Genomic DNA, 21,609 nt, shown 5'->3' on the forward strand with positions numbered 1-21,609 from the left:
TCGGACTTACCTGGTGCAATGAATTCTGGTGGCACCCTGTCCTCTCCCCCCACTGTAAATTATTTATAACAAAACATATCACAATTCTGAAGTGTCTTTTAAAAAGTAAAAAATAGGGGTGAGTGAAGAAGGGGCACTGTGGGATGGTGGAGTTATGGGGATCATTCTTAACTATTCCCACTGTATAAATGATCTCTTAAACACAAGAGGAGATTCTCTCAAAGACACTGGTTGTTCATGGTTTTGTTTTGTGTTTTTAAAGGTTATGATCTTTTGAGCCAAGCAGCTAAGAGTCAATACAGAATGTGCATTGGTGTCTAAAAATCAAATCCTGTGGCAATAAATGTCCTCTTGAGAACCATAGGGGTCATGAATCGATGACTGTCTTGTAGCTTTTCTTATGGGGAAGCAGCTGACTCAGGCAACTTCTACACACCAGGGAGATTTAAAAATCACACAGCAACTCAAGAATCTTCAGTTCTGTCCTGTAATTCTGCTTGCAGTGAACTAATGCTCCCAACCTTTTTTTCCCTCAAAGGGCAATCTTCTTGCTCCAGCTAAAATTTCATTATTTCATTTCAGTCACATCCCACCTTTTCTCCTTCAAGGAGCTCAGGGTCACCCGCATTAGGTCCCCAATGGTTTCCCACTTTGCACTGAGCAAGTTTGTCTGTGTGCTTTCAGATTATGCCTCAGCATGCTTTGTGATGACGCAATTAGCATGACTGGCTAATAATTCAGTTCATAGAGTGAAGGATTTGCAAAGCAAATTGTACTTGGTTATGGAAGACACAAAATACTGAGCAGAATTGACTTTTTATGTAAAAGAACATCTGGTGCGTGGGGTGGGGGGGGTACAGTTGACCCTTCATATCCATGGTTTCTGCAATGATATGAAAATAGTCAAAAAACAAAAAGTAAGGTCTGGCTTTAAATAGTTTGGATTGAAAATTATTTTTATTTATTTATTTTATATTTTAAAGGATTTTAAGAACAGCTGTAAATAAGCAGACTGAGGGTGCATCTACACTGTAGAATTAAAGCAGTTTGGCATCACTTTGTGACAGCCCAATGCTATGAAATCATGAGAACTGTAGCTTTGCAATGTCTAACTTTCTCTGCCAAAGGGTGCAAATCCTAGCAATCCATAGCTTTGGGGCATGGCTATTAAAATGGTGCATTATTTCTATAGTGCCAATGCACCATGAGACATATTACACTGATACATCAACATTCCTATGAAGGGACTGCTTTGGGTCTTTTTCAAAGGAATTGTTGTGTTAGTCTTTTGTATCAAAAGCCACATTGTCTCATGGCATTCTGAAGACCAAGTTTCACCTGGCATAATCTTTGTGGGCTACCAGCTAAAAAAGAGAATAGCAGCAGGCCTGCTAAAATTTCTTCTTCCATACTATTGGCCTCTATTTGATAGAAAGGATGCTATTGGCCTGGGGAAAAACGATTCAACTATCTCGTATTTTTCTGTAGCTCTGACTTGACAGAGGTGAAACAACCCCAAAGATAATGGCCAAGATTTTACATCCTTTATAATATGTGTTGTTTTAAAACTTCTAATATAAATGCAAATAAACCATGATTGCTATACCCATTTTATTGCAAAGCAGTGTACAGGAATATGAGTTATATCAATTTTCTTCTTTCCATATAGCTTGGGGGAGAGAGAGACACAGAAAGCAGCAGGGAAGAACTGAATGTATGATAACCCTGCAGTGTAGTCCATTATTGTATCTAGTGTCTTGGCACAATTTTTCCCTTAGGGGAATGCAGTCAGGAAGAAAATCTTTGAAATAAATTTCACAAAGACTCCTAGGGCTGTGTAAAATGATTGAAGCTCTCTTGTCCAAGTATGTGTGGAGATTTTGCTTCAGAAAGCAGTTGAAAGGGAAATGTTAAGCACCTATTCTCTCCCCGGCTCAACCCAGTATCTGTCCACAATTGCCCAGGGCTCCAGTCAGTAATCTTTCTCAGCCTCATCATGAGACACCAAAGATGTCACCGGAGACATTGGAGCAGACATCCTTCTTTTAAGCGACAGCCTCATAGCCCATATTCTGGCTGTAGAAGTAAACAATTCTTTGCTTTGGTACATCCATAAATCTTTTCTTTTCCACCTCAAATGCATCCCCTCAGACCAAAGTGGAAATTATACCCCATCTAATCAAAGAATGGTGGCGAGATGACACAAAAAAAGAATACCTTCATCACAAAGATGCCGTGTTTGCACATTCTTTTCTACTATTCTAATCAGCAGCTGCCAACTCTGTTTTTGCTGTGTAAAATCTTTTTTTTTTGTTTTTGGTCAAGCTCACTGGGTGAGTAGTATGCACAATAATGACTTTTTAGGTTTCCTACTTTCTTCTCTTTCTGGGAATAAATCGTTGGCATCCTGCTAGTGGCTAATGCTCTCCAGTGAGATAATACATCAGTAGGATAATATATCACTTCTGGGTCTTAGTCTGAACGTTAAAGGAGTGATTCAAGGTGCTAAACTCTATCTTTCAAATAGTTTCAGAGCTTTTTCAAAGGTTAGAATAGAGCTACTCCATTCACATAAGGGGGGAGCTGGGAGGGAGTCATATTTTCTATTCCTCAGAGGAAGGCAATAGCAAACTCTCTTGAACATATATTGTCAAAGGCTTTCATGGCTGGAACGACTAGGTTGCTGTGAGTCTTTCGGGCTGTTTGGCCATGTTCAAGAAATTTTCTCTCCTGACTTTCCCCCACATCTGTGGCAGACATCCTCAGAGGTTGTGAGCAGAGGCGGTCCAACAATGAGGCGAATTAGGCAGTCACCTGTGGCGCAAAACATACGGGGTCACAGTCGAGACTCCTTTTTCTGTTGATTTGTTGTAAAACATGATGTTTTGGTGCTTAGTTTGTAAAATCTTAATGTAATTTGATGTTTAATAGGCTTTCCCTTAATCCCTCATTATTATCCAACATTTTCGCTTATCCAACACTTTTATTTTTCAGTGATTGGTTTGGGGGGGGGGGCACCAAAATTCTGTTCACCTACACTTGAAAAATACCTAGGGCCGGCTCTCGTTGTGAAGTATGTTGGAAACTAAGCAAGGGAGGTTTATATATCTGTGTAAGGTCCAGGGTGGGAGAAAGAACTCTTGCCTGTTGGAGGCAGGTGTGGATCTTGTAATTAATCACCTTGATTAGTATTTGATGGCCCTGTGGAAACCATGAAAATGAACAAAATCTGTCCACCGGTGTTTAAAAAAACTCTAAAATAAGAACAGTAAATAAAGAACAACACTTTGAAAACAGAGAAATTCCAGACATGAAACAATCAGGGAAGCTGACACCTCTAAATAAAAGATTCCCCCAGGCAGGAAGAAACCAGGCCTTGAGGCCACAGGGCCACTAATCAAGGTGATTAATTACAACAGCTACATGCCTCCAACAGACAGGAGTTCTTTCTCCCACCCTAGACCTTACATAGATATATAAACCTCCCTTGCCTAGTTTCCAACATACCTCACAACCTCTGAGGATGCCTGCCACAGATGTGGGTGAAACCTCAGGAGAGAAAACTTCTGGAACATGGCCAAACAGCCCAAAAGACTCACAGCAATCTCTTGAACATATCTCGACAAGAAATCTCAATCATAAGTCAGAAATGATTTGAAGAAACAACAACTACTACAATTGCCATGTTGGCATTGGATATTTGCTTCAGCCATAGTCATGAAAAAACAGATATGTCATAAACAAATAATATCTTGTAACACATAGAAAAGCTCCCACATCAAAAAGTTTATCAAAGAGAGTTACTACAAAATTGTTCATGTTGTCATCATCATCATCATAGGTGATCATTCGTGGCGGAGTATGATTGTCTTCCAGGGCTAGAGGCTTGATGGAAGTCTGTAAATGACTGTAGAGACCTATTCTACATTTGCATGGTATTTCACAATGAAGACATAGATTAACAGGTGGAAATTAGTCCCAAGAAGGGTTTGCTTAATGCACCTTCCACATTTCTCTTTTTTGCCCTCTATTCGTGCCTCTTCAAAATGCACTGTTAGTAACAGCTGACATCCAGTTAAAATGTTTGAGGGCCTGGGCTTTCCAATTCTCAGTGTTTATTCCACATTTTTTTCAGTTAGCTTTAAGCCCATCTTGAATTTTTTTTTTTTTTTTTTGCTATCCACCAACATTCCATTTTCCATTCTTGAGCGGAGAGTAAAGTAATTGCTTTGGGACATGGTAACTGGTCCAACAAAGTTGATGGCAGATAATCATTGCTTCAATGCTGGTGGTCTTTGCTTCTTCCAGAATGCTAACGTTTGTCCACCTTTTTCCCCCAAGAGATTTGCAGGATTTTTCAGCAACAAAGCTGATGGGTTCTTTCCAGAAGATGAGAGTGATATTTGTAGATGGTCCATGTTTCACAGGCACCTAACAGAGTTGGAATGGCAATAGCTTTATAAACAGTCATCTTGGTGTCCCTATGAACAGTCTCTGCTTTATTTTTTTTAAAAATACTGCACTCCTAAAGCTCATACCATCAGACATGAAATATCACTCAGAACCTCACAATATAATATTTTTGGCAGTATCATCTAGAACAGGGGTCCCCAAACTTTTTAAACCAGGGGCCAGTTCACGGTCCCTCAGACTGTTGGAGGACTGGACTATAGTTTAAAAAAAAACTATGAACTAATTCCTATGCAGTGCACATTGCACATAATCTTATTTTGAAGTAAACAAACAAAACAGAAATAAATACAGCCTCAATGTTAATCACAGTCATATCATAATAAAATAATAAAGAGGGTTGGAAGAGACCCCTTGGGCCATTTAGTCCAACCTCCGTCTGCCTTTGTACACCAAAAGCACTAGAAAAGCACCCCTTAATAATTAATTAAATAATAATTAAAATACCATTATAAACAAGTAAAGCTTTGGAAGGCACGCACCAGGAGAGGGAGGAGACGGGAAAGGTGTGTGCCTTTCCCTCCTACCCTGTGCCGCATGCATCTTCCTCGGCAGAGGAGGAGGGAGCTGCCACTGCAGGGGCCAGATAAATGGCTTCAATGGGCCGCATGTGGCCCCCGGGCCTTAGTTTGGGGACCCCTGATCTGGAAGATGGAGAGCTTTTTTCTTTATTGATAGGTAAATCTTTTCCATTTTAATGAATGTATTCTATTGGTTTTACCTTCTAACCTCTAGTTCAGTTCTATGTTGAAAAAAATTTGATCTATCTGTCTAAAACAATTCTTGCATTTTTTGCTCTCCTACCATTTCAGAACCAAATAGCAGCTGTGTGTACACTCAATTTCATATTTATTGATGTGTTCTTTCCAGTGCATTTGTGTGACCTAAAACAATCTGAGTCATTTTCAGTTGTTTAGTAACTATAGACTATTTCCCCCCATATATTTTAATGCACCAGTTGGCTCCTGTGTAATTGTGCTGTTTTTCAGTGACTCATACTTTTACAGCCGTCATTGCCAGAAAATGAACTATTATAAAATATATAGATCTATATTGGAACTGATAGTATATCCAAAGCTTGGAAAGTTGCTTTTATAAATGACATAAAAGACAAAATTCAGGGTTAATTTTAACCAGAGAAGACCGACCGAAATGAGTGGGGCTCATTAGTCAGCACTTATATACATCCCATTGATTGCAATAGATCTGCTCTAGTCATGGAGTCACAGAATAATAGAGCTGGAAGGAGCCACATGGACCATCAAGTCCAATCCACTGCTCAATGAAAAATGCTAAAACATCTCGAGAAAGTAGTTGCTCAGCCTCTTTTTGAAGATGTCCAGAGAAGAAGACCCCTAACCTCTCTAGGCAATTGCTTCCATTGCCAGTTTACTTTCACTGCAAAAAAAGTTATTTTTCATGTTGAATCAAAATCTACCTCCTAACTCTGAACTTTTTACACCTAGTTCTAGACAGCAAGCCTGTATCCTCATCTTTGTGGCAGCTCTTGAAGTACTTAAGAATACAATAATCTCGCTCTCTCTTTATCAAGCTGAACATGTCCACCTCTTTCACCCTTTTCTCATGTATTTTATTCTCCATATCTCTTATCATCCCCATTGCTCTTTCCCAAACCTTCTCCAACTTGTCTACATCCTGCTTCTTGGCAGGGGGTTGGACTGGATGGCCCATGATGTCTCTTCCAACTCTATGATTCTATGATCCTATGATCCTTCTTAAAACAAAGAGGCTAGAGCTGAATATAATATTCAAGCTAGGATCTGGCCACCACAAAATATAGGAGAATTATCACTCCATCAATTGAAAACTGTGCTTCTGTTATTGCAAGCTAAAACAGTATTTCATTTTTTTGCCCCGGATCACACCCATGTTCAAATTAATGTCCAACAATAATACCAAGCTCCTTTTTATTGTAGTACTGCAGAGCTATATATATCCTACCCTATAACTGTTCATTTGGGATTTATCATCTAAATACAGAATTTTGCATTTGTCTGTATTAAATATAATTTTCTTTATTTTTGCCCAATTTTCTAGTTTATCATGGCTCCTTTGAATTTTGTGCTGTTTTCTAATGTGTTATCCAACCCTCCCAATTTTGCATCATTTGCAGACTTGGTAAGGATCCCTTCCACCTTATCATCTAGGTAATTTGATTTAAAAATGATGAATAATGTCCCTAGGATAGAACTCTGAGGCAACTCTATTCAAGGCTTCATTACAATTTAAAGCATAGTCATTGACTCTTTGAGCATGGTTTGTCAACCAGTTATGAATCCATCTTACAGTGTTTTTTATCTATCCTATATTTAAGGAATTTGCTAATCAAAATATTATGGGTAACCTAATCAAATAGATGAAATCCAGATAAATGATATCCAGAGCATTCCCACTCTCTACTAAACTCAATGTCTGAAATAAAAAATAAAATATTTACCCGAGTCTAGTGCACCATTGAATCTAATGCACACCTTAATTTTCAAAATCCTGAAACCAAAAAATGTATTTGCTGATGAATTTAATGTGCAGTGGCAAAAGTGCACTCTTTGTAATTTGGTCTGCTTAGAATTCCTTTGTAATGAACAATTGTGTTAGAACACCAACACTTTCAATGATGGAAAAGAAAACCTTGGGTGCATCTATATTATAGAATGACTCAACTTTAATTGTCTTGGTTCAATGCCATGGAATTCTGGGGGCTGTAGTTTGACAAGTTTTTGAGTCTTCTCTGCCAAAGAATGTTGGTGCCTCACCAAACTACAAATCCCATGATCCCACAGCACCGAGTCCTGGCCACTTAACATCCTGCAGATGACATCCTGCAAATATGAGCTCCAGGTGCAGCTCCTGAAGCAGCTTCCCCTTTTGTTTTGGCTCAGCACTAAGATTACTGTGTGATGTGAATCTAATGCACACCCCAATTTTGGCAAGGTCATTTAGCCAAAAAAGGTGAGCATTAGATTTGAGTTAATATGATAAATTGGCAGGATTTTTCTAGACAAACTCCATATTGGCTCCTACTCATCACAGCATGGTCATCAGGATACTTGTAGACAGACTCTTGTATAACTAGTTGTAATATCTGTACTGGTATTAAGGTCCAGCTGACTGTAATTTCCTGGAGGTTTTTGCCTTGTTTGAAGAGAGGGACAATGGTTGTTCTTCTCCACTCCTTTGGCATCTTACATCTTCTCCAAGAACCTGTTCTCCAGATGATACTAATATTCAGTTTAACTTCCAGTTCCATAGCAGACAGAAACCAGGTATCAGTTATTATTACAATTTCAGTTTTTGATGAGTAATTATTTTCTTTTTTATTGTTCAAAAGTTTTTTTAAAAAAGAGAATAATGGGGTGGGGGTTATGAGGCATCTATGATACTCCATGGCAGAAAATGCAAATAATAATAATAATAATAATAATAATAATAATAATAAGAAGAAGAAGAAGAAGAAGAAGAAGAAGAAGAAGGCTGGGCTTGCTCAGTAGATAGAAGCACCATATTCAATTTCCCATATAAAAACCCCATTGAATGTCAAAACAACCCCCCCCCCACCACCACCACCACATGCACATTTGTTTTGAAGGCAGGATATTCGAATTTCCAAAACCCTTTTGGGAGAAGGAGAATCTCAAATTTGAAAAGAAACGTGCATTTTTTGAATTTATATTTAAAAGTGTTTTTTAAAATACCAAGAAACACTTGGTTAAAATGAATTTCATGGGTTCAAGGATAACTGCTTGCCCACAGTAGATACTAGCGTTATTGTTAGGTTGTGTAAATCACTACTGCTAATGCAATAGTTATATTGCAATCGACATTTTGTTTCCTTATTTCTGGTATCTATAAGTAGAGTGAATCTCCCATTTTTTTTCTTTCCTGTCTTTACATTAACCCTCTTGATGACTAAATCTGATTTGTGATAATCAAAATAAAATTATTAACTGCATAATAGATATTAAACACCATGTCTTTTAAGCTTCATTTTTAAAGTACCCATTTTATAAGCAAGAAAAAAGCAATCAATTGTAATCAAATGACTGAATCTGATTTCCTGATCATCTAGACTAAAAATAGCTTAAATCAATAATTCCATTCTCTGTCTTCTTAATAAGATGAAAAACCTTGTCCTTCTTGTCATTTATTGAATAGATGTTTCCTAGCTTCCACACGGTTCAGGAATTTGCCTCTGTGATGACTCATGGGCCATGTAGTCCCGTTCCTAGTACTGTTGTGACAGATGAAGAGGAAAACTTGGGTTTCCCACCGTTTCTGCCGGATTTGGAGCCCTTGCAGCTGCAAGATGTTTGCCCACAAGAAGTCAGCCAAACAAGCCTTGAGCAGAAATCTCCCCCATTTTCTCGCCGCCTTTATTATAATCAAGATAGAAGCGCTCGGGAGGCGACTCGCAGGAGCGCCAGGATTGCTGCCAGACAATTAGATGATTAAGTCTGTTTCCCTTGGGAAAGTTTAAGGAGTCCTGCATCTGGACACAGAATAGGTTTCGTTTCTTGTTCCCCAGAGAAAGTGTTCTTTGGCGGGAAAACAAGATCCTATATAGGTGTTTGCCCACAAAGGAATCCTTGCGGAGTCAATTCGTCAGCTTCGGGAGTAGATTGTGTGTGGACTACGCTACTCCAGTTTCCAGGACCTTGCTCTCGTTCCAGCCCTGCCTTGTTCCCCGGACCTCGCCACGGATTTCGCCACGGACCCTGTTCTTGTTCCTCGTTTCTTGTTGCCTTGAATCAAGCCTTGTTTGCCAAGAATCTAATTGCTCTCCAGCCTTGCATCAAGTTCCATGGACTAAAGGACCTTGTCATCTCCCCTCACTTTGCTTGGCAAAGTGTGTGTTTCGGTTATTGGATTACAACTTTGGACTTTAATATCTCATATTGGACATTGTTTCCCTGGACTATATTTGACCTTTCCTGAAAGGTCTACTTCTGAACTATATTCTACACTTATTTTTATTGACTTTATATATTTCCTTAATAAAGATATTAGATAGATTCTGGTCTCTGCGCATGGTTATTGGTGCTCCGCAGTCTGGGTCCTGACAGTTCGTCTCCGCCGCCTTAAGCACCAATTAACCTAGGCCAGAATGTCTACTGGAACCGGGGCGGAAGCCCAACCACTCAGCTACACCCTCTCCAAGGATGAAGTGGACAGAATCCGAGATACACTCCATACGCAGGAGGGAGAAATATGGGGCTTGAAGGAACGCGGAGCCCGTCTCCCTGCCCTGGCGCTACCAACCAAGTTTTCTGGAGAAGCTTCCAAGGTTCATGTTTTCCATCGCCAATGCCAGGCATACCTAGAAGCCCGCCATGCCGAGTTTCCCCAAGAAGACATCAAGGTGGCGTGGATTTACAGTCTCCTAGACGGGCCAGCGGCCAATTGGGTGACGGCGCTGTTTGATGAAGCCTCCCCACACCTAAGTTCCGCGCTAAACTTCTTGAATCACCTTAAGGCGACTTGGGGGATCGAGGACAATTTGGAGGCGGCCGGCCCTTCCAAGGGGACAGGCCCTTGTCCCAGTACATAGCCGAGTTCCGAGTGCTGGCCCAAAACACCGGTTGGAATGACGTAGCCCTCAGAGGACAGTTTTGGGAGGGTCTCAACATCGAGATGTTGGAAGAAATCTCCAAGGTGGATCCTCCAAACTCTCTTGAAAGACTTATTGACCAATGTCTACGAGCTGAAGTCATGCTTGCCAACAGAAAACAATGGCTCCGAGGCCAGGGTGGAAGAGCAGGAGCAAAACCTCCCGCTCCCGCTGGCATCCAGCCACGTCCAATGTGGAGATCCCCGCCACCAGCCCCATACCCCAGAGAAAGCGAGGAGGTGCCGATGCAGTTGGGCAATGTGCGTCCCAGATTAGATGTTGCCGAGAAGGCCCGCCGCCAACGTTTAAACCTCTGTTGGTACTGCGGAAACGGGGGCCACTTTGCCAGAGAGTGTCCAGCCAAAAGAAAGCCCGCCGCGCGTTTGGCGGCGGCGTCCTCCGTGGAGACGGAGACGGCCGAGGCGGCTGGCGCAAAGCCGGTGGGGGAAGCCAGCGACCGGGCGTAGAGAGGCTCGCCAACCCGGTCAGAAACCCCACTCAAGAGCCGCCAACCGGAGTCCTATTTCTCCTAGTGGTCACCTTGTGGTCAGCGAAAAAAGGACCCGTCATGATCCATGCCATGATAGACTCAGGAGCAACAAACAATTTCATCGATAGAGAGTATGCCGACTCTCTGGGATTACAATATCATGATTTCAAGAACGCCCGGGTGGTGCAAGCCATAGATGGCCGCCCCCTAAAGACAGGTCCAGTAAGCCAATGGTCTGAACCCACCAGAATGTGGATAAGGGAACATATGGAAGAGATTTCCTTTTTTGTTACCGAGGTTCCTCACTTCCCAGTGATTTTGGGAATTCCATGGCTGACACTCCACGACCCCAGCATCTCTTGGACCAACAGAGAACTGCAGTTTGCTTCTAAATATTGCCAAAACCATTGCCTTGTAGCCAAGGTCTGCCATGCCACAGACGCTGAACCCATCATCACCTTGCCCAAGAAATACTCAGACTTTTGGGATGTTTTCAATGAAAAGGAAGCCGAGAAACTACCCCCGCATAGGCCCTATGATTGTGCCATTGACTTGGTGGAGGGGGCCCCGATCCCGCGAGGACACCTCTACTCCCTGACTGAACCAGAGCAAGAAGCTCTCAGGGAGTTCATAGAGTCAAACCTCCGCAAGGGGTTCATCAGGCCCTCTCAATCCCCAGCCGCTTCCCCAGTGATGTTTGTGAAAAAGAAGTCAGGGGACCTACGCCTGGTTGTGGACTATAGAGCATTGAACAATATCACGAAGCGGAACCGCTACCCCCTGCCTTTGATCTCGGATCTATTAGACCAGCTTTGAGGGGCCAAGGTTTACACCAAGCTGGATCTTCGGGGGGCTTACAATCTAGTTCGCATCAGAGAGGGGGACGAGTGGAAAACCGCCTTCCAGACTAAATTCGGATTATTCAAGTCCCTAGTCATGAATTTCGGATTATGTGGAGCTTCCGCAACGTTCCAGCACTTTGTCAATGATATTTTTCAGGATTATCTAGATCGGTTCTTGATCATATACCTGGACGATTTTTTGGTGTTCTCAAGTTCACAATCAGAACATGAGAAACACGTCAGAATGGTGTTGCAACGTTTGCGGGATCATGGACTATATGCCAAGTTGGAAAAATGCGCTTTTGATCTACAAGAGGTAGATTTCCTGGGATACCGTGTCTCGCCACTAGGGCTCTCCATGGACCCGGCAAAGGTTTCAGCAGTATTGGAATGGCGAGCGCCAACCAACAAGAAAGAGGTGCAACGCTTCTTGGGGTTCGCGAACTACTACCGCAAGTTCATTCCAGACTTTGCCCGCTGGTCTGACCCAATCACCAGCTGCATCCGTGGAAAACAGCCTTTCCGCTGGACGGAGCAAGCAGAGAAAGGTTTCCAGCAACTAAAGAAGTTGTTCACGTCCCAGCCAATTCTACAGCACCCTGATCCTAAAACCCCTTTTGTTGTGCAGGCTGACGCCTCCGATGTGGCAATTGGGGCTGTACTCATGCAACCAGTGGGAGAACATCTTCATCCTTGTGCCTTTTACTCCCGTCAACTAACAGCCCCAGAGATAAATTACACTATTTGGGAAAAGGAACTTTTGGTCATAAAGGCAGCTTTTGAAAATTGGAGACATTGGTTAGAAGGGGCCAAATTTCCCATTGAGGTCCATACTGACCATCGTAATTTGGAACATCTAAGAACTGCCCGCAAGTTAAATCAGAGGCAGCAGCGCTGGGCTTTGTTTTTTGAACGCTTTGACTTCCAGATCCATTATGTAACCCCAGCTCAGACCAAGCAAGCAGATGCTCTCTCACGGAAACCAGAGTATGCTGCAGGGCGCAAAGAGACTTTCGAATCCCAATTGCTGCAGCCCAAGAACTTTGCCACGCTCACAGTGGGAAACACCAATTCCACTGCAGTTGAACCAACTCCTTCTACTCCAGGGCCCCTTTGTGCTCAAGAAATCAGAACCAGTCAACAGGCGGATGCCTGGGCTCAGGACCAAATTCGCCAAGGACTACGTTTTCCTTTCTCACTTAAGGATGGGTTACTTTGCTACAGAAAACACGTCTACATCCCTCCAGGACCAGGCAGAGAAAAGGCACTTCATCTGTGTCATGACTGCAAGCCAGCAGGGCATTTTGGACTATTTAAAACCATGCATTTGATCCTACGAGATTTTTGGTGGCCCAAGATCCGCAAGGATGTGGAGAATTATGTCAATACCTGCCCGGTATGTCAGCGTTCCAAGACAAGAAGGGAGAAGCCCTCAGGGCTACTGCATCCCCTCCCTACTCCATCTCGTCCATGGGAAATAATTTCTGCGGATTTTATCACTGACCTACCACCTTCCCTTGGATTCACCACGATCCTAGTGGTGGTGGACCTTTTTACCAAATTGGCCCATTTCATTCCCTGCGATGGCCTCCCCACGGCCAAAGAGATTGCAGATTTATTCCTTCAGCATGTTTTCAAACTACATGGATTGCCTAAGAGTTTAGTCACAGACCGTGGATCTCAATTCACCTCTCGTTTCTGGAAGGCACTACAAAAACTATTGGGCATAGACTCTCGTTTATCTTCAGCTCACCATCCCCAAACGGATGGGCAAACTGAGCGCACCAATGCCACTCTGGAACAATACCTTCGCTGTTATGTAAACTATCAGCAGGACAATTGGGTTTCCCTGTTACCTCTGTCAGAGTTTGCCTACAACAATGGTGTCCAGGCTTCAACTAAAGAAACCCCGTTCTTTGCAAACTACGGCTTCCATCCACGTTTCTTTCCTCCTATCATTGAAACCTCAGAAGTCCCCGCAGCGGAGGACTGGCTGCAAGAACTCACAGCGGTGCAACAACTATTGCTCCAGCAACTGGACCAAGCCAAGGAGGACTATAAACGCCACGCTGACAGCCATCGCCAGCCGGGCCCCGAGATCAAGGTAGGAGATCGGGTTCTTCTGTCCACTCGCTTTCTGCCCTCCCACCGTCCCTGCCGGAAGCTAGATGCCCGGTTCATTGGTCCCTATCCGGTGGTGGTGCAACTTAACCCCGTGACTTTCAAACTTCAACTTCCACGCTCTATGCGCATCCATCCAGTGTTTCATCGCTCCCTGCTCCTTCCAGCGGATGGTGTCCGCCCCGATGCAGACCGGCCGGCCCCCACTCCTGTTTTGGTGGATGGGGAGGAGGAATTCGAGGTTCAGGACATTTTGGATTCTCGCTTCCACCGCCGCCGCCTTCAATATCTCATTGACTGGGTGGGTTTTGGCCCCGAAGAACGCTCGTGGGAAGACACTTCCACAGTTCATGCCCCCGACTTAGTCCGCCGCTTCCATCAGGCCTACCCTGCCAAGCCGCGGCCCCGCACCTCGGGGAGAGGGCCCATTTTGGAGAGGGGCCTTGAGGAGGGGGATAGTGTGATGACTCATGGGCCATGTAGTCCCGTTCCTAGTACTGTTGTGACAGATGAAGAGGAAAACTTGGGTTTCCCACCGTTTCTGCCGGATTTGGAGCCCTTGCAGCTGCAAGATGTTTGCCCACAAGAAGTCAGCCAAACAAGCCTTGAGCAGAAATCTCCCCCATTTTCTCGCCGCCTTTATTATAATCAAGATAGAAGCGCTCGGGAGGCGACTCGCAGGAGCGCCAGGATTGCTGCCAGACAATTAGATGATTAAGTCTGTTTCCCTTGGGAAAGTTTAAGGAGTCCTGCATCTGGACACAGAATAGGTTTCGTTTCTTGTTCCCCAGAGAAAGTGTTCTTTGGCGGGAAAACAAGATCCTATATAGGTGTTTGCCCACAAAGGAATCCTTGCGGAGTCAATTCGTCAGCTTCGGGAGTAGATTGTGTGTGGACTACGCTACTCCAGTTTCCAGGACCTTGCTCTCGTTCCAGCCCTGCCTTGTTCCCCGGACCTCGCCACGGATTTCGCCACGGACCCTGTTCTTGTTCCTCGTTTCTTGTTGCCTTGAATCAAGCCTTGTTTGCCAAGAATCTAATTGCTCTCCAGCCTTGCATCAAGTTCCATGGACTAAAGGACCTTGTCATCTCCCCTCACTTTGCTTGGCAAAGTGTGTGTTTCGGTTATTGGATTACAACTTTGGACTTTAATATCTCATATTGGACATTGTTTCCCTGGACTATATTTGACCTTTCCTGAAAGGTCTACTTCTGAACTATATTCTACACTTATTTTTATTGACTTTATATATTTCCTTAATAAAGATATTAGATAGATTCTGGTCTCTGCGCATGGTTATTGGTGCTCCGCAGTCTGGGTCCTGACAGCCTCAGAGATTCAACCTCGCTTTCCTTGCAAAGCATAAAAGCTATTTCTGTTTGCTGTAAACAGGTGCTCATACCTATAATCATTTTCACTATGCATAGCATAAAGAATCTGTACGATGTGGGCCTCCTTTTCCCAAATTAATCAAGCAAAACATGGTTCCTTTATCTAAAAGCAAGTGAATTGTAAAACTATTCAGTTAAGTTCTAGTGCCAAATATGCTCACTAAAACTGAAAAGCATATTCTAAATAGATGTAAATAGATTAGGTAAAGGAGATGAACCAAACAGAAAACCTGGATTCCCTTGTTAGGTTCTTGATTACATTTGCTGAGTCCTTCATGAAAACCATTCAGTTTTAAGTCATTGATCCTTTAAAAATACGTGGTTAATTCAGGTTTGGAAGCTGCAATAGCCTTCATTTGTGGACCACAGTTGTCACCAACATTTGGGGGCCATTGCAGTGGCTGCGGGGCAGCCAGAAGATGCTAGAGCAGACCTCCTGAGTGATAGCATACCATGAGAACTTGGCCCACAGTATATCATAGAGTTTTATGATGTTATCACACCTTAACTTTCCCCCGTTTTCTTACTGTTTTTGTATACTGGAAAAATGGAGTCCCATGGAGGCTGTCCTATGGCTGGTGGCTGTCTGTGGGAATCTGTCTTGCCAGCATGCAAAGAAGGTAAGAAGACTCCATTTTCAGGAATTGGTTGTTCTCTGACTCCGTATTGAAGAAAGCAGCAAGAAGCAGAGGAAAGCAGAAAGAAGACAGGGAAACATTGTGCGGTGGTTGGCCATTCCTGAAGACAGACCTTGCAAGAGCAAGATGGGTCCCCATTCTTCAAAATGATTCTCCCCTGTTTCCCCTTTCTGTCCTGCCCATGGGAAAATTTCCCTGAAAACACTTTGAAAGATTTTGAACTAGTACAAGAAAGCAACAGAAAAAAATGGGTGGCCAATTTCAGCAGGTGCCACTTTTTATAACATAGTTTGGAATCTGCAATGCTGCTGATAGTAGCACTGATTTTGGTAGCTGACTTTCAAGACATCTTTGGAGTTTTATCATGGCCAGCTGCCATGGTGAAATCAACAACAGGCTCAGTAAGGACGTCCATCTAGTGGTATTACTGCATGGTAGTAATAATTGTCTGGACTGCCACAAGTTGGGGACTGGTCCAGAGCATACATGTTCCAGACCAGTCCCAGATTTTGTTTAACATGGAGACAAGCCCTCTGTATAGCAGAGATTAAATTAAAGGCACTTCTGAGCACTTTGCTGCTGACTTCTACTATATACTTCAAAATGGCTTTCTTTTACCATCTGTTGTTTTATTAAAGAGGCCCATTGGGCTTTGTCTACAACAAAAGCCTTTGTAAAAAATGACACATTATGATGAATTACTAGGGCTATTTTTGTTTGACTTTGTGATGTTCTATTTTTTTCTTCTGGTCACTGTCCTCAATATGGATTATACTGTCTTCAGTAAATTAAATAAAACCAAATGACCTTTTTTGTCCTCATTTTCTTTTAGATCACTTTTCCCAAACATTAAGGTAACATGCACAAAGTTATAGACATTACCAAGTGGCAAATATTTAACAAGCCATTTTAAAGAACAGAATAATGGTTAAATATTACTGTCCTTGTTTCACTGACATCAAATGAGCCAATAATCTAATTTATTATTCCTATGGCTTCTACACATTAAAAGGTCCATTATATTATTATCTCTCTTAAATTACCTAAACCAACTATTGCCCCAGAAAGAAGTGTTTCTGGCAATTTGTATATAGTTAAAGAGACAAGTAAGTACCTCATATGGAAATAATATTTTTACACGGGCCAGTTGCAGAGGACAAGATTCCCGTAATTGCTGCCCATCAGAATTATTTCAAAGATATTTCATCACATCACTTATATTAAGCTCAGTTATACTTCTTACATTAAGATTTCAAGACTTGTTTCCATAGTAATGCCTATTTGAAGGATGCTTTTAATTCCCTTTTCTACTACACCCAGCAAAGGATAGGAAAATCTGTCAAGCCCAATCTCATTCAGGTTCTTGCTTTTCTGCCACCGAGTTTCATGATACCAGGAGTCCCAAAAGAAACTCAACCACTGCAAATCTGGGTGAAAAAATTACCACTCTCCCTATTCAACCCCAATCTCTCTTTAGGCTGTGAGTTGGGAAGAAGCATAGAAAGTTGTGTATATTTTTGTTCACATATTGTTCACAATCTTGTTCTAATTTTTCAAAAGTTTGCATATTTGAATGTTTTTGTTGCTTCTGTAACCCAACTGAGACAATTATAGTTTTATGAAGAAAACTCCATTTGGGACCCTTTTCAGTACTAGAAGATCGAATTGCTAACCTTACAAAGTGTGAACAAAATTAATTTTCCACTCATCCCTTACAGAAATACTGAAGTATATATCCCTAAATCAAATACAGTGTAGTGAATAGTTAGATGTGGAATACAAAAGTTGAAATATTGCATAGGCATATGTTTCATTGAGATGGTTTTAATCAATCTTGTCTTACACCTGGACTGACTCAATCAAGAAACCATAATCTTGAGTTTACAAACACTCAGCAGAACTGTTACAGTAATAACAGGTTTTCTAGCAGCTCTCTCATCTATAAGGCCACCATAAGTGGAAGACAAATTGAAAGCTCATGACAGAATCAAAGCTCATACCTAATAATCAAGAATGGGGAAGGAAACCGATTCAAGAAATGTGGGGTAAACTAGAAAATCATTTGTATATTCATACAGATGTACTAGCTGGCTGTGTTGAGGATCACATTATACAATGTAACACAATATTTGTTCCTTGGTTACAAATGTCGCTTCCTATTAAACTGCAAAAACTTTGTTATTGCAAGACATCCTGCAGTACATTTTGCTATAGTTTTTCAATTAATATCTTGTAAAGTCTCAACCAATTCAACATAGTTTGTGGCAGCCACAAAAGCAAAGTTTATGGAGTATAACAACTACTTTCAAAGTAGGTATTACACAATTAAACAGGAAATAACATATTGATATCACTATGTAAATGTTTCCACATTCCGGAAAGAGCTGAAAACCTGGCTATTTCAATGTGCGTTTGACTGATTGGGCACAATTGACATCTTCCTTTTACCTCCACCTATACCCAGCCATTGCACTTTATTCTGGCCCAGGTCTAGATATTGCAAGATTTTGCACATACTGTATATAAATTCTACTACCTTACTTCCAATCTTGAATAAGCTCACTGTGCCTTGGCTATTAGTTGGTTGAGTATGTTTTTATTGTATTTTATATGCTTTGTTTTGTATTTTTATATGTTTTAAATGCATTTTACTGTTGTATTTTATTCTGAATTTTGGGCTAGTCCCCATGTGAGCCGCCCCAAGTCCCTCCGGGGAGATGGGGCGGGATATAAGAATAAAGTTATTATTATATCAGTAGTTGATTTGGTTCAAATGCTCCAGGCTCCCAAAGTCCAGAGGTCCAGTGCCTCAGGAAAAAGTTTGTGTTCTCCCAGTCACTGTCTGAATCTCCTTTTTTTTAACCATCTCATTTTCTGTGCTAATTCAATAAAATGCATTGGATCAGAATGCTGGGCTCATTGAGGCTGCTGGAATGACTCACACATGAAGAATTGTGTACAGCTGTCTATTGTGCTTGGCATTTTATTTATTTAAATTATATTACACCATTCAAATAACAGCTAATGCCTGTGCACAAATGGACCTCTATTTCTGAAATTGCTCCACAACCCAAACCATTTCAGTTTGGTCTCAGATATAGATTACACTGTGAATGTATGTTTGGTGTTGAAAGACAAATTAAGTAAATCATAAGAATTGCCTTTTCTAAATCTGGGTCTTCATACTTAATCATAAACAACACTGGCCTAGAACAGATGAGACTACTGGCCCATTTAGTTGGACTATTATTCCTTCTCCAGGGATTTAGCCTGGGGTCTTTCGTGCCATCTGTTTCTTTAAGCTGAAGGTACAAGGAACTAAATCAAAATGTTTCTGTATGCAAAGCATGTGTGCTTTCAATGGAATACAATTTGCACCGAATGCATGAGTAATAAAATGTATTTAAATGGAATTGTTTAATTTTGTTGTAGGTTGTAACAGTTTGGAAACATTTTGGAAAATGCATGAGGGTTCTTCTGCACAGGCCAAAAATCCGAGAGGAATTGGGATTTTAAATCCCACTTCCTCTTGGGATGTAGACCATACAGCTGGCCCAAATCCCAGGATTTTGCAGGGGATGTGTGCAGGGAAGTGTTGTAGTCTTTGTACATTTACAAAACTGTAAATAATGCATATAGTTTAGAACATTGTAAATCATGCATCAGATGCAGCTGTGAAAATGATAATCAGGTAATGCTTTTGCAGCATATTAATCTTTCCTTCCTTGTACAAACAAAGAATAAGTTTAAACCTTTTTGCAGCCCCAGTTCAATTCTAAGGAGCCAACAGAGATAGGATTTGATTTGATTTTGGAACCTGTTATGACTGTAATGATTAAACCCAAACTGGAACTTTTTAGTTTGGAAGCTTTGAACTACTCTTTTCCCCGTATGTCTGCTGGAGAGATACCAAACTCCAACATTAACATTTCAGACTAAGGTCCCATCTACACTGCCATATAATGCAGTTTTAGAATGCAATTTAACTGCATTGAACTGGATTATATGAGTCAACACTGCCATATAATGCATTTCAATGCAGTTAAACTGCATTCTGAAACTGCATTGTATGGCAGTGTAAATGGGGTCCAAGAGAAGTGTGATAATTGCATCCATTCACTACATTACCTTGGAGAAACACCTCCCGCCTCTCATTTCCCCAGGATCCTGTCTAGTGTCATCCCATCTTTTTTCTATCTGTTATCAAGGTTTTTTACACTCCATGAAGCTCCTCAGGTCATAAGTACATACCTCATTTTTGGAAAGTACTTCTAGTCACAAGAGTTGTGCAAATATGACTTTTAGGAGATTTTATTTTGCTTGTTACTGAGTTCTCCTTGCATTCTACAGTCTGGCAAACACCTCCCTTTGCCTTGGTTGTCAAGAATGAATGTACTTGCCTAGAGCAACAGCAACAAAATCTCCCCAAATCCATTCAGCTGGGACCATCATTCTTTTGCGCTCCATTCCTTATTGTGACTCATTTCACTTTCCATTGTCAACAATATTTTTTATCCACTTTTGAATACAAGTTTTCCTTTAACTTACGGGGAGCTAAAAGGGCTCTCTAGATGGCAGGTTCCAAATCAGTATACTTCAGCATTGATTATGTCTAGGGCTAATGAGAAATGCCTAAATATACCCTAAAGGTACCAGATCCCATGTGATCTTGGAAGCTAAACTGGGTCAGTTCTGGTTACTATTGGGATTGGAGACTGCCAATGAATACCATTTGTTTCAGAGAAAGGCTATCAGCAAACTACTTGTGAATATGCCTTGCCTAAGAAAACCCTGTGAAATTCATTCATTCATTCATTCATAATATTTATACCCTGTTCCTCAGCCAAAAAAGCTCTTGAAGAAGCTTATCAGTTGTTAACTGGATTGTCCTGTGCCCCTCGAGTTTATACATTAAATAAAACAAATCACACAAGAAGGAAATTACAGTGTGGGAAGGGATGAAGTCCATCAGATACTGCCTCTTCTTCTATCCGTTTGAAGCCAGGAGAATGGTATTTGATATGGAGAGAAATCCTTTCTTCTACTTCTGGGCCTAGGAATGATTGAAGTGCTATTTCTTCTCTCCTTTAGATGCCAGGTCAGTGACAGCTCAGTTGCCATAAATCCACAGGCGACTTTATAAACACACAGGACTAATGAAAATGGCAGTCCATGCCTTATCTTATTGGACATTTCTGCCTGTTCTATGATTTCTCATAGTGTAACTATTGAAATACTATCACCACATCTATTAGGAAAATTCAGTAATTCAAGGAAATCTACCAAGAATGTGCATTACAGGTAATTCCTCTGCAGTAGATATTTTTGTATCACAAGTATAAGTTCTGTTCACTTAATTGTGCTCTGAAATAGTTTTCCAACTGTACTGTAGCTTTCTACTGAGAATATTAACGTGCTTTGCACAAAACCTTTCATGCAACTTCTTTTTTAATAGAAAAAGTAATTACTGTAATTTTCCTAACAACCGTAATATCATCATGACCTGTGCCCCCGAGAGGTGCCTCAAAAGTTTTCTTTTTATTCTGGAGAGATTAAATGCAACATTATCTTGCTACTGAAATTGAGTATGTAAATTTGATGGGGAATTGCAGCACACGTAATAGCTTCATAATCTCCCTATCTATGTATTAAATTCTAAAGGTCTCAGTGGAGAAAAGGATAAAAATATATTCTTTTCCTAAACAATGCACCCCACTTTCCCATTGGGTTGTCCCAGTTCAAAAAAGAAGGTGTCCTTAGAGTATATAAAGTGGGTTATCTCCATTTATATCAGTTTCTACAACAGCCACTCTGTTAAATTATATCTACAGGACTATTTTTTTCGGGCAAAAAGTTCATCCCACAACTTCTTCCATGGTGTTGACCAGATTTATATTTGTTTCAGCACCTGAAACCTAGAGGTGTCATGAGATTTTCTGAATCAAGATTCAGAAGTGAATTAGGGCAGCGGTAGGGAAAATGTGTCACTCCTGGACTACAGTTCCCAGCATTCTTCACCAGCATGATCAG

The 21,609-nt window shown here is 41.4% G+C and overlaps 1 long non-coding RNA gene across 1 annotated transcript in view; it reads right to left on the bottom strand.

The window, feature by feature from the left end:
- Positions 1 to 938: 938 nt before the first annotated feature.
- LOC134298247 (uncharacterized) overlaps positions 939 to 21,609 on the bottom strand; it is a 131,349-nt gene continuing 110,678 nt past the window's right edge. The window contains exon 3 of the long non-coding RNA XR_010005214.1: positions 939 to 4,431. This is a non-coding gene — a long non-coding RNA (uncharacterized LOC134298247). The remainder of the gene's footprint in view (positions 4,432 to 21,609) is intronic.

This window comes from Anolis carolinensis, chromosome 1 (genome assembly GCF_035594765.1).
Source record: "Anolis carolinensis isolate JA03-04 chromosome 1, rAnoCar3.1.pri, whole genome shotgun sequence".
Classification (NCBI taxonomy): domain Eukaryota; kingdom Metazoa; phylum Chordata; class Lepidosauria; order Squamata; family Dactyloidae; genus Anolis; species Anolis carolinensis.